Source organism: Dama dama, chromosome 30 (assembly GCF_033118175.1).
Source record: "Dama dama isolate Ldn47 chromosome 30, ASM3311817v1, whole genome shotgun sequence".
Classification (NCBI taxonomy): domain Eukaryota; kingdom Metazoa; phylum Chordata; class Mammalia; order Artiodactyla; family Cervidae; genus Dama; species Dama dama.
The window spans coordinates 34818165-34830277 of NC_083710.1; positions in this window are offsets into that span (position 1 = coordinate 34818165).

Here is a 12113-nt window from a genome sequence, read left to right on the forward strand (position 1 = left end):
ATATTATGACTAAACTTTTTATTTATATTGGATTATAGCCGATGAACGGCGCTTCCCTTGTGGTTCAGCTGGTAAAGAATTCACCTGCAATGCAGGAGATCTGGGTTTGATCCCTGGGTTGGGAAGATCCCCTGGAGAAGGGAAAGGCTACCCACTCCAGTATTCTGGCCTAGAGAATTCCACAGACTGTGTAGTCCATGGGGTTGCAAAGAGTTGGACACGACCGAGTGACTTTCACTTCACTTCTTCATAGCTGATTAACAGCATTGTGGTAGTTTCAGGTTCGCAGCAGAGTGACTCAGCCATACTTATACACGAATCCATTCTCTTGATGGGTGTTGCTTGAGTTCGCCTCCATGCTGTGATTTCTGACCTCCCTGAAATTCTCCGCAGTCCCACTTGTAAGAGGCATTCTTGAGAGTGCATGTGGCAGTGCTCACAGGAGCTTACTTAAAAGCTCATCCTCTCAGGTCCCACCTGGACTGAGGTGGGATTATGTGTCTGCCTTTTTATTTATTTTTAATTATTGATGTATAGGAGTCTGCATTTTTATAAGATGGTTCTGAGGAGGTGATCTTCAGAATGAGTTCAGAGAATTGCTGATTACAACCCAGTTAATTCCTCATCTTTAAAAAAAAATCCATACCAAAAAAAAAAAAAAACCAGAAAACAACAAGTGTTGCTGAGAATACAGAGAAATTAAGAAATCTTGTGCTCTGTTCATGGGATTGTGGAAGGGTGCAACCGCTGAGGAAAACAGTATGGAGGTTCCTCAAAAAATCAAACATAAAATTACCATATGACCAGACTTCCCTGGCCAGCCAGCGGTTAAGACTCCGTGCAGGGGATGCATGGGTTCCATCCCTGGTTGGGGAAGTTCCAGATGCTGCATGGCACAGCCAAAAAAGAAAAAAATCTGTTACCATATGACCCAGCAATCCCACTTCTGGGTAGACACACAATGAATTGAAAGAAGGGTCACAAAGAGTGAAAGGGCCAAAGTCTCTGCTCCACCCTTTAGTGACTAAACAATAACAACACAATATTAATTCACACATATATTTAAACACACATTAAATAACTACATCTTTATATGTAGTACAGTCATCTGGTTTCATATGTGTATCTATATACATGTCTGTGGGTATATGCTAAGTCATTTCAGTCGTGTCCAACTCTTGTGACCCCATGAACTGTAGCCCGCCAGTCCATAGGATTCTCCAGGCAAGAATACTAGAGTGGGTTGCTATGCTCTCCTCCAGATCTTCCCGACCCAGGGAGCAAACCTGTATCTCTTATGTCAGCTACATTGACAGGTGGATTCTTTACCACTAGCGTCACCTGGGAAGCCCCATATACGGTTTCTTCATGTCTATAATGTTAAACAGATGATGGCTAGGGGTGGTCTCTGCAAGAATATCCCAACATGTGAATGCAGTGTATTTTCATTATGCATAATTGGGTGAATGGGCTTGGTCCTCTTCACCAAACTTACTGCACAATACAGAAGAGCCCATTTTCCCCCAGAGTCGAAAAGGGGCATTCCTTTACCAAAAAAAAAAAAAAAAAAAAAGTGACAAGAAAATGACTCCTAACAACAGAGGTTCAGTTCAGTTCAGTCACTCAGTCATGTCTGATTCTTTGCGACCCCATGGACTGCAGCACACCAGGCCTCCCTGTCCATCACCCAGAGTTTACTCAAACTCATGTCCATTGAGTCGGTGATGCCATCCAACCATCTCATCCTCTGTCGTCCCCTTCTCCTCCCGTCTTCAATATTTCCCAGCATCAGGGTCTTTTCCAACAACAGAGGACATATAGACAAATGTATGTCATGAGAAAGAACTGAATGTATTTTGACTGAGTACTAAACCATTAACAGTCTGGGGGTCAACAGTCTACACAAAGACCCAAACTGCCTAGCGCCACCTAGTGTGTGAAAGTGTTAGTCGCTCAGTCGTGTCCGACTCTTTTGGACGTCTCAGAATTCAGGCCAAGGCTCCTGGGGACTTTGGTTAGACTTGGTACCCATCTCTGCAGGAAGCTGATTCTCCTGTGATGTCTATGGCAGATAAGCTCCCGGAGGAGAGCGGAGACAGGCCCTTCTCTTCTGAGGCTCCTGCGTGAGGTGACAGAAGGCAGGGGTCTCGAGAGCCCCATGCAGCCGCTGTCCCCATCTGAGTCTTAGGAGGTTTTCTAAACCTTTGAGCGTTTCCTGTACTCACTGCATAGGTTCCGGGTTTGGATCTTTTTCCGAGTGACACGTGTAGGACTCTTAGAGGAAATAGGACAGACATAAATATACTAACTTTTGTTGAGGCTATAGATTCTGTGAACAATAGCCGTTGCCAGTATGAACAGAACAACTGAGAAATGTGTTACTCTTTGTGTATACATATTGCAAACGTGATCTCTATGTTTTCTCCATGTTTGTTTCCAAAGAACTCCAAAGGCTTTTCAGATGGTTTTAAGAGGTTCCCATCCCACTGGTTGCACGCAGATTGGCATGGGAAACTGTGGTCCAAGGCAACTGGAGACCCATTCTTCCCTACATCTTCCCCCAAGGGAAAAATCCAGAAAAATTATCACAGATCTTTAACTGGTGCCTCCTAGAGGGCATGTGGTGTTTAATGACCCAGGGAAGAGACATTTAGAGATTTTCAAGGCTGGAGTTACCCTTGGTCATAGGACCTGGATTTTCCAAGTCCTCCGTCATCGAGTCCTCTCCAATGTGTCCCATGATAATGACAAATTTTAGTCTAAATATAACTCACCCCTCCGCCTGCCCTGCAGTGACTCTATTTTTTTGCCTGTGCCACATGAGGCTTGCAGGATCTTAGCTCCCCAACCAGGACTCAAACCCCAGCCCACATCAGTAAAACCACTGAGTCCTAACCACTGGACTGCCAGGGAATTCCCTGTAACAACTCTAGAAGGAGGGTTTTTCTTTTACTTTTTTTCTACTCCCCATGGTGGAATGCCCCATATAGGAGAGTTGTTCAATAGTCAATTCTCAATGACATTCACTCTGTTGTAATTTTCATTTCTGCGATTTTAATGACCTGAGATCTTTCCTTAATTTGTACAAGAAGAGAGAAAGTGGAACTGTTTGGGGGCACCTAGGAGCCTAGGGAAGGAGCTAAGTTTGGCCAAAGAACCACAGAATCAGGTACAAGAAATGAAGTTTTCACGTTTATTCAAGCCTCTGCTCCCTTTGACTATTTAAGGAAGAGTAATCAGGTGACAGTGAGTTAGAACAGAGACGTCCCATAAAAGGGACCTGAGAGCTTACCTGGTCAGACCATCTGAGAGCTCACCTGATCAGAGCATCTGAGAGCTCACCTGATCAGAGCATCTGAGAGTTCACCTGGTCAGACCACCTGAGAGCTCACCTGATCAGAACACCTGAGAACTCACCTGGAGAGACCATCTCTTTCTACTGGAGCTTCTCCAGCAGTGGTCTCTCTTTATTGTATGAAGAGGAGCATTTATCTATAGCCTTCCAGATATGCTATTAATACCAAAGTGGTCCTCCCCAGAAGAGAAATAAAGGAGTGAAGGCAAGGTGAATGGCACATGTCTGGGGGGCCAGTTCCCCAGGAAACAGACAGGAATGTTTTGGAGCCTTGGGAGCAAGGGTGTTTACTGAGAAGGGCTCTGGGTGGACACCTGAGAGGGAGTGGAGGCTGTGGGAGGAGTGGCAGAGCAGCAGAGGCCGTGGCTGGTGTCTGGGAAGCTCTGAAGCCTGGGTGATTCAGTCCCACAGCTCATATGTTGAAGCCCTAACTGCTAGAACCCTAGAACACAACCGTTTTTGGAGATGCAACCTCTGAAGTGGTTGTTGTTCAGTTGCTCAGTCATGTCCAACTCTTTGCCACCCCATGGGCTGCAGCACGCCAGGTTTTCCTGTCCTTCACCATCTCCTGGAGTTTGCTCAAACTCATGTCCATTGAGTCAGTGATGCCATCCAACCGTCTCATCCTCTGTCACCCCCCTTCTCCTCTTGCTCTCAATCTTTCCCAGCATCAGGGTCTTTTAAGGTTAAATGGGGTCATAAGGGTAGGACTCTAATCCAATGATTGATGTCCTTCTAAGAAAAGGAAGGGGTACCAGGGATGAGTGATCAGAGAAAAGGCCACGTGGCCACAGCGAGAAGACAGCCATCTACAGGCCAAGGAGACAGGTCTCAGGAGAAACCAACCCTCCCTGATCTTGGGCTTCCAGCCTCCAAACTATGAGAATACAAGTGTGTGTTTGAAAGCCACCCAGACTGTGGTGCTTTGTTTTGGCTGCCAAAGCAGGCTGATACACAGGCCCTTGGCCAATGCATGGATGGGAGTGGTCCCCCAGGGAAGGGGTGGCCTGTTAGGCGGGGAGCTCCCTTCCCCTGAGGTGTTTATTTTGTGGGCAGGGCTGGGTGCTGTGGGGTCAGGGCTGCGCACCTCAGCGCCCTCTACAGCGTGGCCCCAGGGCAGTGCCATGAGCCAGATAAAGGACTGGGATGATGACAAGGCAAAATTGCAGGGATGAGGGCAATATTACAGGAATCATCTCAACGATCTGCCATCAAATCAAGCCTTTACAATTTTGACCTTCAGCATTAGTAAAACAATGCTTCAGAATCTGAAGGCAATTTAAAGATTGTCTCATCAAACTCTGTATTTAAAGGCTGGTGGCAAAGAGGTTAGAGAAGTAGAGATTCTCCCAAGATGGGGAGGCCACTGGAAACGCAGCTGGACCCAGGACCCTGGCTTCCCAGGGCTCCCTCTGAGATACCTGGTCCAACTAGAACTGATCAATAGTCCCCACAACTATAGTGGCTCTAAATACAGTGTTTTTAAAAAAACTTATAATTTTGTATTGGCATATAGTAGATTAACAAACAATGTTGTGATAGTTTCAGACTGACAGCAAAGGGACTCAGCCATACATATACAGGTTCCATTCTCCCCCAAACCCCCCTCCCATCTAGGCTGCCACACAAAATTGAGCAGAGATCCATGTGCTGTACAATAGGTCCTTGTTGGTTATGCATTTTAAACATAGAAGTGTGTACATGTCCATCCCAAACTCCTTAACAATCCCCCCTGGCAGCCATGAGCTCATTCTCGAAGTCTGTGAGTCTCTTTCTGTTTTGTAAGTAAGTTCAAATTGTATCATGTGTTTTTTAGGCTCCACTTTTAAGGGATGCCATACGATATTTCTCCTTCTCTATCTGACTTACTTCACTCAGTATGACAGTCTCTAGGCCCATCCATGTTGTTGCAAATGACATGATTTCATTCTTTTTAATAGCTGTGTAATATTCCATAGTATATATGTGTCGCATCTTCTTTATTCATTCCTCTGTCGATAAACATCTAGATTGCTTCCATGTACTGGCTTTTGTAAACAGTGCTGCAATGAACATTGGGGTGCATGTATCCTTTCAGATCACGTTTTTCTCCAGATACATGCCCAGGAGTGGGATAGCAGGGCCATGTGGTAGCTCTATGTTCTCCCTAGCGGCTGAACCAATTTACACTCCCACCAACAGGGTAGGAGGGTTCCCCTCTCTCCACACCCTCTCCAGCTCTAAATAAAGTTTCTAATTAAAGGTCCCAGCCTCAGACTTGAAAACAAAGACAAATGTAAACTGCGCTGTCCGCAAACCTGGCAGCGATATTCACAAGCTATGACTGTGTCCTGGGGTGGGGAGGAAGCCCACGAGACTTCAGTGCTCCTGTACGGCGTGCTCCAACTGGCCCCAAACAGCAGAAACGATCGTTGGAACTGCACCTGGTGGGTTTGTTCCACAGACGCCTCACCCAAGTGTGGCAATCGGTCTCACTCTTAGCCTCTGAACCTTTAAGAGGGACTGAGGCATCAATCTGAGATTCCTGCAGAGGCTGAAGCACCATGGCCAGTATCCCAGGGCCAGTCCTGTGGCAGCTTCTTCATTTTGTCTTTTCTCTGACTCTCCTGACTTCCTGTCGATTCTGTGAGCAACGTAATGCCCTTCCAGAAAATTCCTTCTCTGCTTAAGTGAACCAGGGTCGATCTCTGTTGTTTGTACCTAAGAACTCTGACTAATACAGCCTGGAAATTGGCTTTTGACTCAAATATCTGTTTAGTTTGGTTTCTTGTATTTACCCATCTCTTTCCTCCTGAGAGCCTTCTGCATTCATTCATCCATTCGTTCACTCACCCATGGAACGTTTACCGGTTGCCTTGTATGTCAGACACAGTACTAGGTGCTTGGAATACACAGCCTATTAAGACATGGCCCCTTCCCTTAAAAGACCCACAGCCTAGTCCAGGGCAGAGGAGTCAAAAAAAAGAAACAAACAACGATTATGCTACAGGATGGTAGTTACCAGGATTATGAGAAAAAGCATCTGACTTACATGTTGGGGGGTGGGGGGCAGGGAGGCATCCTGTGGCCACTGCTCCCTGAATTGTGTCTTCGGGGATAAACTGGATGGCAAGACAGGACGGGGAAGAGGAGGGACACTGCATGAAGAGGAGGCAATTAAGCTGGTCAGCACATCAAGTTACTGAACCAGAGTTCTGTGTGTCTATACATAATATTCTAGGTGGGGAGTGGTAAAGGTTGAAGCCATAGAAGCAGGTAGAAGTCATTGCTGTAGGTCTCACTTAGGAATCTGAACTTTATGTAATAGCAATATGTAACTGGTGGCTCAGTGGTAAAGAATCCGCCTGCCAATGCAGGAGACGAAGGTTCTATCCCTGGGTCAGGAAGATCCCCTGGAGGAGGAAATGGCAACCCACTCCAGTATTCTTGCCTGGGAAATCCTATAGACAGAGGAGCCTGACGGGCTACAGCCCATAGAGTCGCCAAGAGTCAGACAGGACTGAGCAACTGAGCATACATACGTATAACCACTGAAACAGAGAGAAAGCAGCCAGTTTTATATTTAAGATTGATTTTTTTTTTTTTTAGCAGCAAGTCGAAGAATCACCCACACTGGTTCTGTCCTTCTTGGCCTTATCCAATCTACTGTTGAGTCCATGAAAGGCAGTCTTCATTTCTGTTATAGTGGCTTTTTGCTTGCTTTCTTTCTTTTTTCTTCGCCATACCACAAAGCTTTCAGGATCTTTGTTTCTGACTTCTTGCATTTCTTTTTGATGCGTTTTAACATTTCCATCTTGCTACTCACATTACCCATCTGTTCTTACAAGTTGCCTGCTTTGTCCAAAAGAATTCTTAAAATATTAATCATAGCTGTTGTAAATGGTCTGTCCAGTAATGCCCAAATCTCAGCCTTATCTGCAGTCTGCTTCTAGTGCTTTTCAGATTGTGGTTTTGCTTGCCTTTTAAAATGCCTTGCAATTTTTTGTTGAAAGTAGGACATGACTCGTCAAGGAAAAAAACAGCTATCTAGGCCTCTAGTCTGAGCTTTTATATTAGTCTGGCTGGGGTTTTTGCATGCTGCACATGCTCAGTCCCTCAGTCGTGTCTGACTTTGCAACCCCATGGACGGTGGCCCTCCAGGCTCCTCTGTCCACGGTGTTCTCCAGGCATGAATGCTGGAATGGATTATCATTTCCTCCTCCAGCAGACCTCTCCAACCCATGCACTGAACGTGTGTCTCCTGCATTGGCAGGCAGAGTCTTTACCGCTTAGTCACCTGGGAAACCCGGCTAGGGTTTTAGGCTGTGTTTAATCTTTCTTGTAGCTGCAGCTTGAGGAGGCTTGAGAGTAAACAGAGCCGGCTCTTCCCACTGTAATCCACTGTCTCTTACTGGAGCTCTGCTGCTGGTGGCCAGGTGGTAGGGAGGAAAATCTTGCTTATATAATCTTATGATTCAATAGCAGTCTTTCACTGGACCCATGTCCCTGGGCTGTAACCTTTACAAGCATTTATTAACTTCGCTCTTCCTCCCTCAGGTGAGACAGGAAGGCTAGAGGGGGCTGGAATCAGGGAAAGGCCCTTCCCCAGGTGGTTACAGGTGCTTTCCCTAAGAGGTAGGCCTTTGAGGATGCTCTAGGCATATTTCAAAGTCCTCCCCACCCCTCTGCCAGAGACATAAGGAAATCATTCTGGATTCTTCATTGAGAGAAACCAGTGGAGTTCCTGTAGACAAACAAAAAAGCATGGAGCCCCCCTTAGGTGACAGACCCCAAGAGCTTCTTACTCTCAGGCTAGTCCACACTCAGCCTCCAGCAATTCATCAAAATTGCCATCACGTGCTCCTGCCAGCATGTAACTCCAGCACATTCTGTCTGGCTAAGGAGACCTTGATTATGACCTGGGCTTTCCTGACTCTCCAGATCACAGGATGTTGCTGTGACCTGTGCCCTGGGGCTCTGGAGAGCACAAGATAAAGCGCTGATTTCCAGCTCCTTCAGCTCTTTTCGCTCTAAGGACAAGAGTGACGATTTCCAAGTTCTTTACACACTGGAGCTGAAACCAGTCCCTCAAGCTGTTGACCGAATGAATACAGCACAATCATCAAGTCCGAGTGAGCATCTGTGGAGGAATACCCTGGAGCGGGGAGTCCAGGATGAAACCAGGGTCTGGCTGGAGTGAGCATGGAACACAGTGGGGGAAGGAATACAGTGGAAAAGAAAGTGATAATGAAAGTCACTCAGTCGTGTTTGCGACCCCATGGACTGTAGCCCACCAGGCTCCTCTGTCCGTGAAATTCTCCAGGCCAGAATACTGGGGTGGGTAGCCATTCCCTTCTCCAGGGGATCTTCCCAATCCAGGGATTGAACCCAGGTCTCCAGCATTGCAGGTGAATTCTCTAACATCTGAGCCACCAGGGAAGCCCAATACAGTGGGGAGCAGATAATTTAGGGAAGAAAAATGAAAGGCTAACAAACAAAAAAGCTCACTAATAAGGAGTTCTGATTAGTTTTGTCCTGAATACTTGCAGACTACCTGTTCTGATTACCTGAAGGTTTTCTTCCCCCCCCCCCCCCTTTTTTTTTCTTTCTTTTTTTAAACAATACAAATCTATTCACTTAAGGTCTAGAGGTCAGAAGTCTGAAATGGGTCTCCTGGGCTCAAACCAAAGTGCCAGCAGGGCTACACTCCCTCTGGAGCCTCTAAGGGAATAATCCAATTTCCTGAACTTTTCCAGCTTTTCGATACCAACTGTGTTCCTTCGTTTTTGGATACTTCCTCTATTCAAAGCAGGAGGTGTGTGTGCTCAGTCACTTCAGTCATGTCCGACTCTTCGCAACCCTGTTGACTGCAGTCCACCAGGTTCCTCTGTCCATGGGATTCTCCAGGCAAGAATACTGGAGTGGGTTATCATGCCCTCCTCCAGGGATCCTCTGGACCCAGGGATCCAACCCAAATCTCCCAAGTCTCCTGCATTGGTAGGCAGGTTCTTTTCCACTAGTGCCACTTGGAAAGTCCAAAGCAAGAAATTTAGCTGCTTCTTTCTCTGGTTGTTACTCTCTGATGTCCCTCTTTCCATTGTTAGGACTTGTGATCACACTGTGGCCATCCAGAAACATCACATACCTGAAAGGTCCCTGCAGCCATGCAAGGTAATGTGTCTTCAGGTGCCATCGACGAGGACCTGGCCTCTCTAACACAGGCGCTATTCTGCCCATCACAGAAGGCACTGGTCAGGAGGTAACGACTGGATTTACCCTTTTATATACTCCAGGGACTGTGGGGAGAGACAGAGGCCAAGAAAGGTGATGATATAAGACTTTCCCCTTGGGACTTCCCTGGTGGACCAAGGGCTAAGACTCTGTGCTCCCAATGTAGGGGGCCGGGGTTTGATCCCAGGTTGGGGAACTAGATCCCACATACCCCAACTAAGAGATCTTACATGCTGCAACTAAGACCCAGTTGGTGCAGCCAAATAAATAAATAAATTTATTTTAAAAATAAAAAAAGGTCTAGCCCAGGGAGGGACTCTCCAATACTCTGTGAAGGTCTGCATGGGAAAAGACTCTAAAAACGAGGGGAGATATATATACGTATAACTGAGAAATGTTGGCATGTGTCTGAAACTAACACAACACTATAAATCAACTATACTCCAATTAAAAGCAAAACAAAACAAAAATGTTCTGCTCTTGAAAGTTTTCTTTTTTTCTCCTATTCCCCCTTCCCCTTTCTCTTCTCACTATCAGGGTTATTCTCTTGCCCTACTTTTTCCCCTCAGCTTGAAGATTTTCTGCAGATTAGAAATCTATGGTCAGAGTTACATGAGGTATAAAATAAAAAATAGCCCATCCGGTTGGGCGGGACTGGTGTGAATGCTGACAGCACAAGTTATAGTTACTTTCATTTAAAAATACCTAAGGGCTCACTCCCCATCAGTGTCACAGAGAAGGTGGTGTGACCACCCTGTTTTTATAGCCTTGGAGAGTGCAGTGGCTTGGAGAAGGGCAGTAAATACTGAGCAATAGTGGGAGCAACTGCCAAAGAGAAAAATAAGAGGATACATTTCACCTTCCTGGGGGCACACACGTACATCAGAGCTTCCCCTTTATAAAGTCTCCTTCTTGGACTTCTCCCTGGTGGTGCAATGGGTAGGAATCTGCCCGCCAATGCAGGGGACACAGGTTTGATCCCCAGTCTGGGGATCCCCAATCTGGATGATCCCATATGTGGCAGAGCAACTAAAACCTGTGCGTCACAAATACTGAGCCCATGCAACCTAGAGCCTGTGCTCCACAAGGGAAGCCACCGCAATGAGAAGCCCGTGTACCGCAAGCAAGAGTAACCCTCATTTGCCGCTACTAGAGAAAGCCCTTGTGCAACACGGAAGACCCAGGCCAATCAAAAATAAAATAAATAAATAAATTTTTAAAAAGAAAATAAGATCTCCTTCTTTAACTTCCAAATTGCCTTCTGAACCACTCCCCCGCCCTTAGAAACACTACTCATTTTCTATCAGGAAAATGAAGGAAGAAAGAGGAGCAGTAGTAGGGCCTGGATTCCAACTAGAGTCCTTTTCTTATCTCTCTGAGCAGATGACTAGAAGACGGCAACTAATATGTTCCAGGAAGAATATGTCGACTTCAAAAAAAAAAAAGCACAATGTGAGAGTTTCGAGTTAAGTTTTATTGGGGGCAAAATGAGGACTACAGCCTAGGAGGCAGCACCTCAGACATCTCTGAGAAAATGCTTCAAAGAGGTAGGGAGGAAGGACAGTGTATGTGTAATTTGAGGTTCCATCCCTGGGTGGGAAAGATTCCCCTGGAGAAGGGAAAGGCAACCCACTCCAGCATTTTTGCCTGGAGAATCCCACGGACAGAGGAGCTTGTCAGGCTACAGTCCGTGGGGTCACAAAGAGTCAGACTCAACTGAAGCGACTGAGCATGCATGCATGCACAGGCAATTGAGCACATATTTCCCCAGAACACTTCTGCTAGTCATGAGGCACAGTCATCATGGATTTTAGTCCTTTTCTAGATATGAGGAGATATAAGAATTGGGCTCATAAAGTCTTCTGAAAATAACTAACTATCTGAAGACCTGTCTTGCCAGTAGCCACTCCCACCCCCAGCACAGAGTGCCTCATTTCTCTCCACCTTGAACTCCTTCAGGAGGTGTTGAAGGTCAGAAGCTGCAGTAACGGATGATTCAATCCTTGTAGAGGTGGACGGCAAGTGCCAATTTGTCGTTGACAAATAACACAGTTACTCTAATTTCAGTTTTCTTAGGGGTAAAGTCAGGAGCCTAGACTAGAGGGTTTCTATGGTCTATGAGTCAAGCTATTTTGTGAGTCTGGTTTTAAATATAGGTTGATCCGGGTCGCCCAAACGGTTTACCCTGGTTCTCCCTCCATTCCAGAACACTTCTTTCCTGGAGACCTCTGTCATGGAAAATACAGCTTTGGATCCCCCCTGGTCCCCTGCGTATGCATCCCTCCCCCTTACAAGTAGTAAATCCAGCTCGTTCATCTTCAGGGGTGTTCCTGGCGGTTCGCTGGAGGGAAAGTGCAATCCCCGCTTTGCTCCAGGGTTATGCTCTGTGTCCAACTCTAGGGTTTCAGCAATACGATTCTGTGAGACTGTTCTGTCCGCTTGGCAGATAAATGGAAGCTCACAGAGATGAAATAATTAGCTCAAGGTCCTACCACCAGGAAGAGTCAGCAACCACACTCTCGACTAAGCTAACTCTGCTAGGAGAACT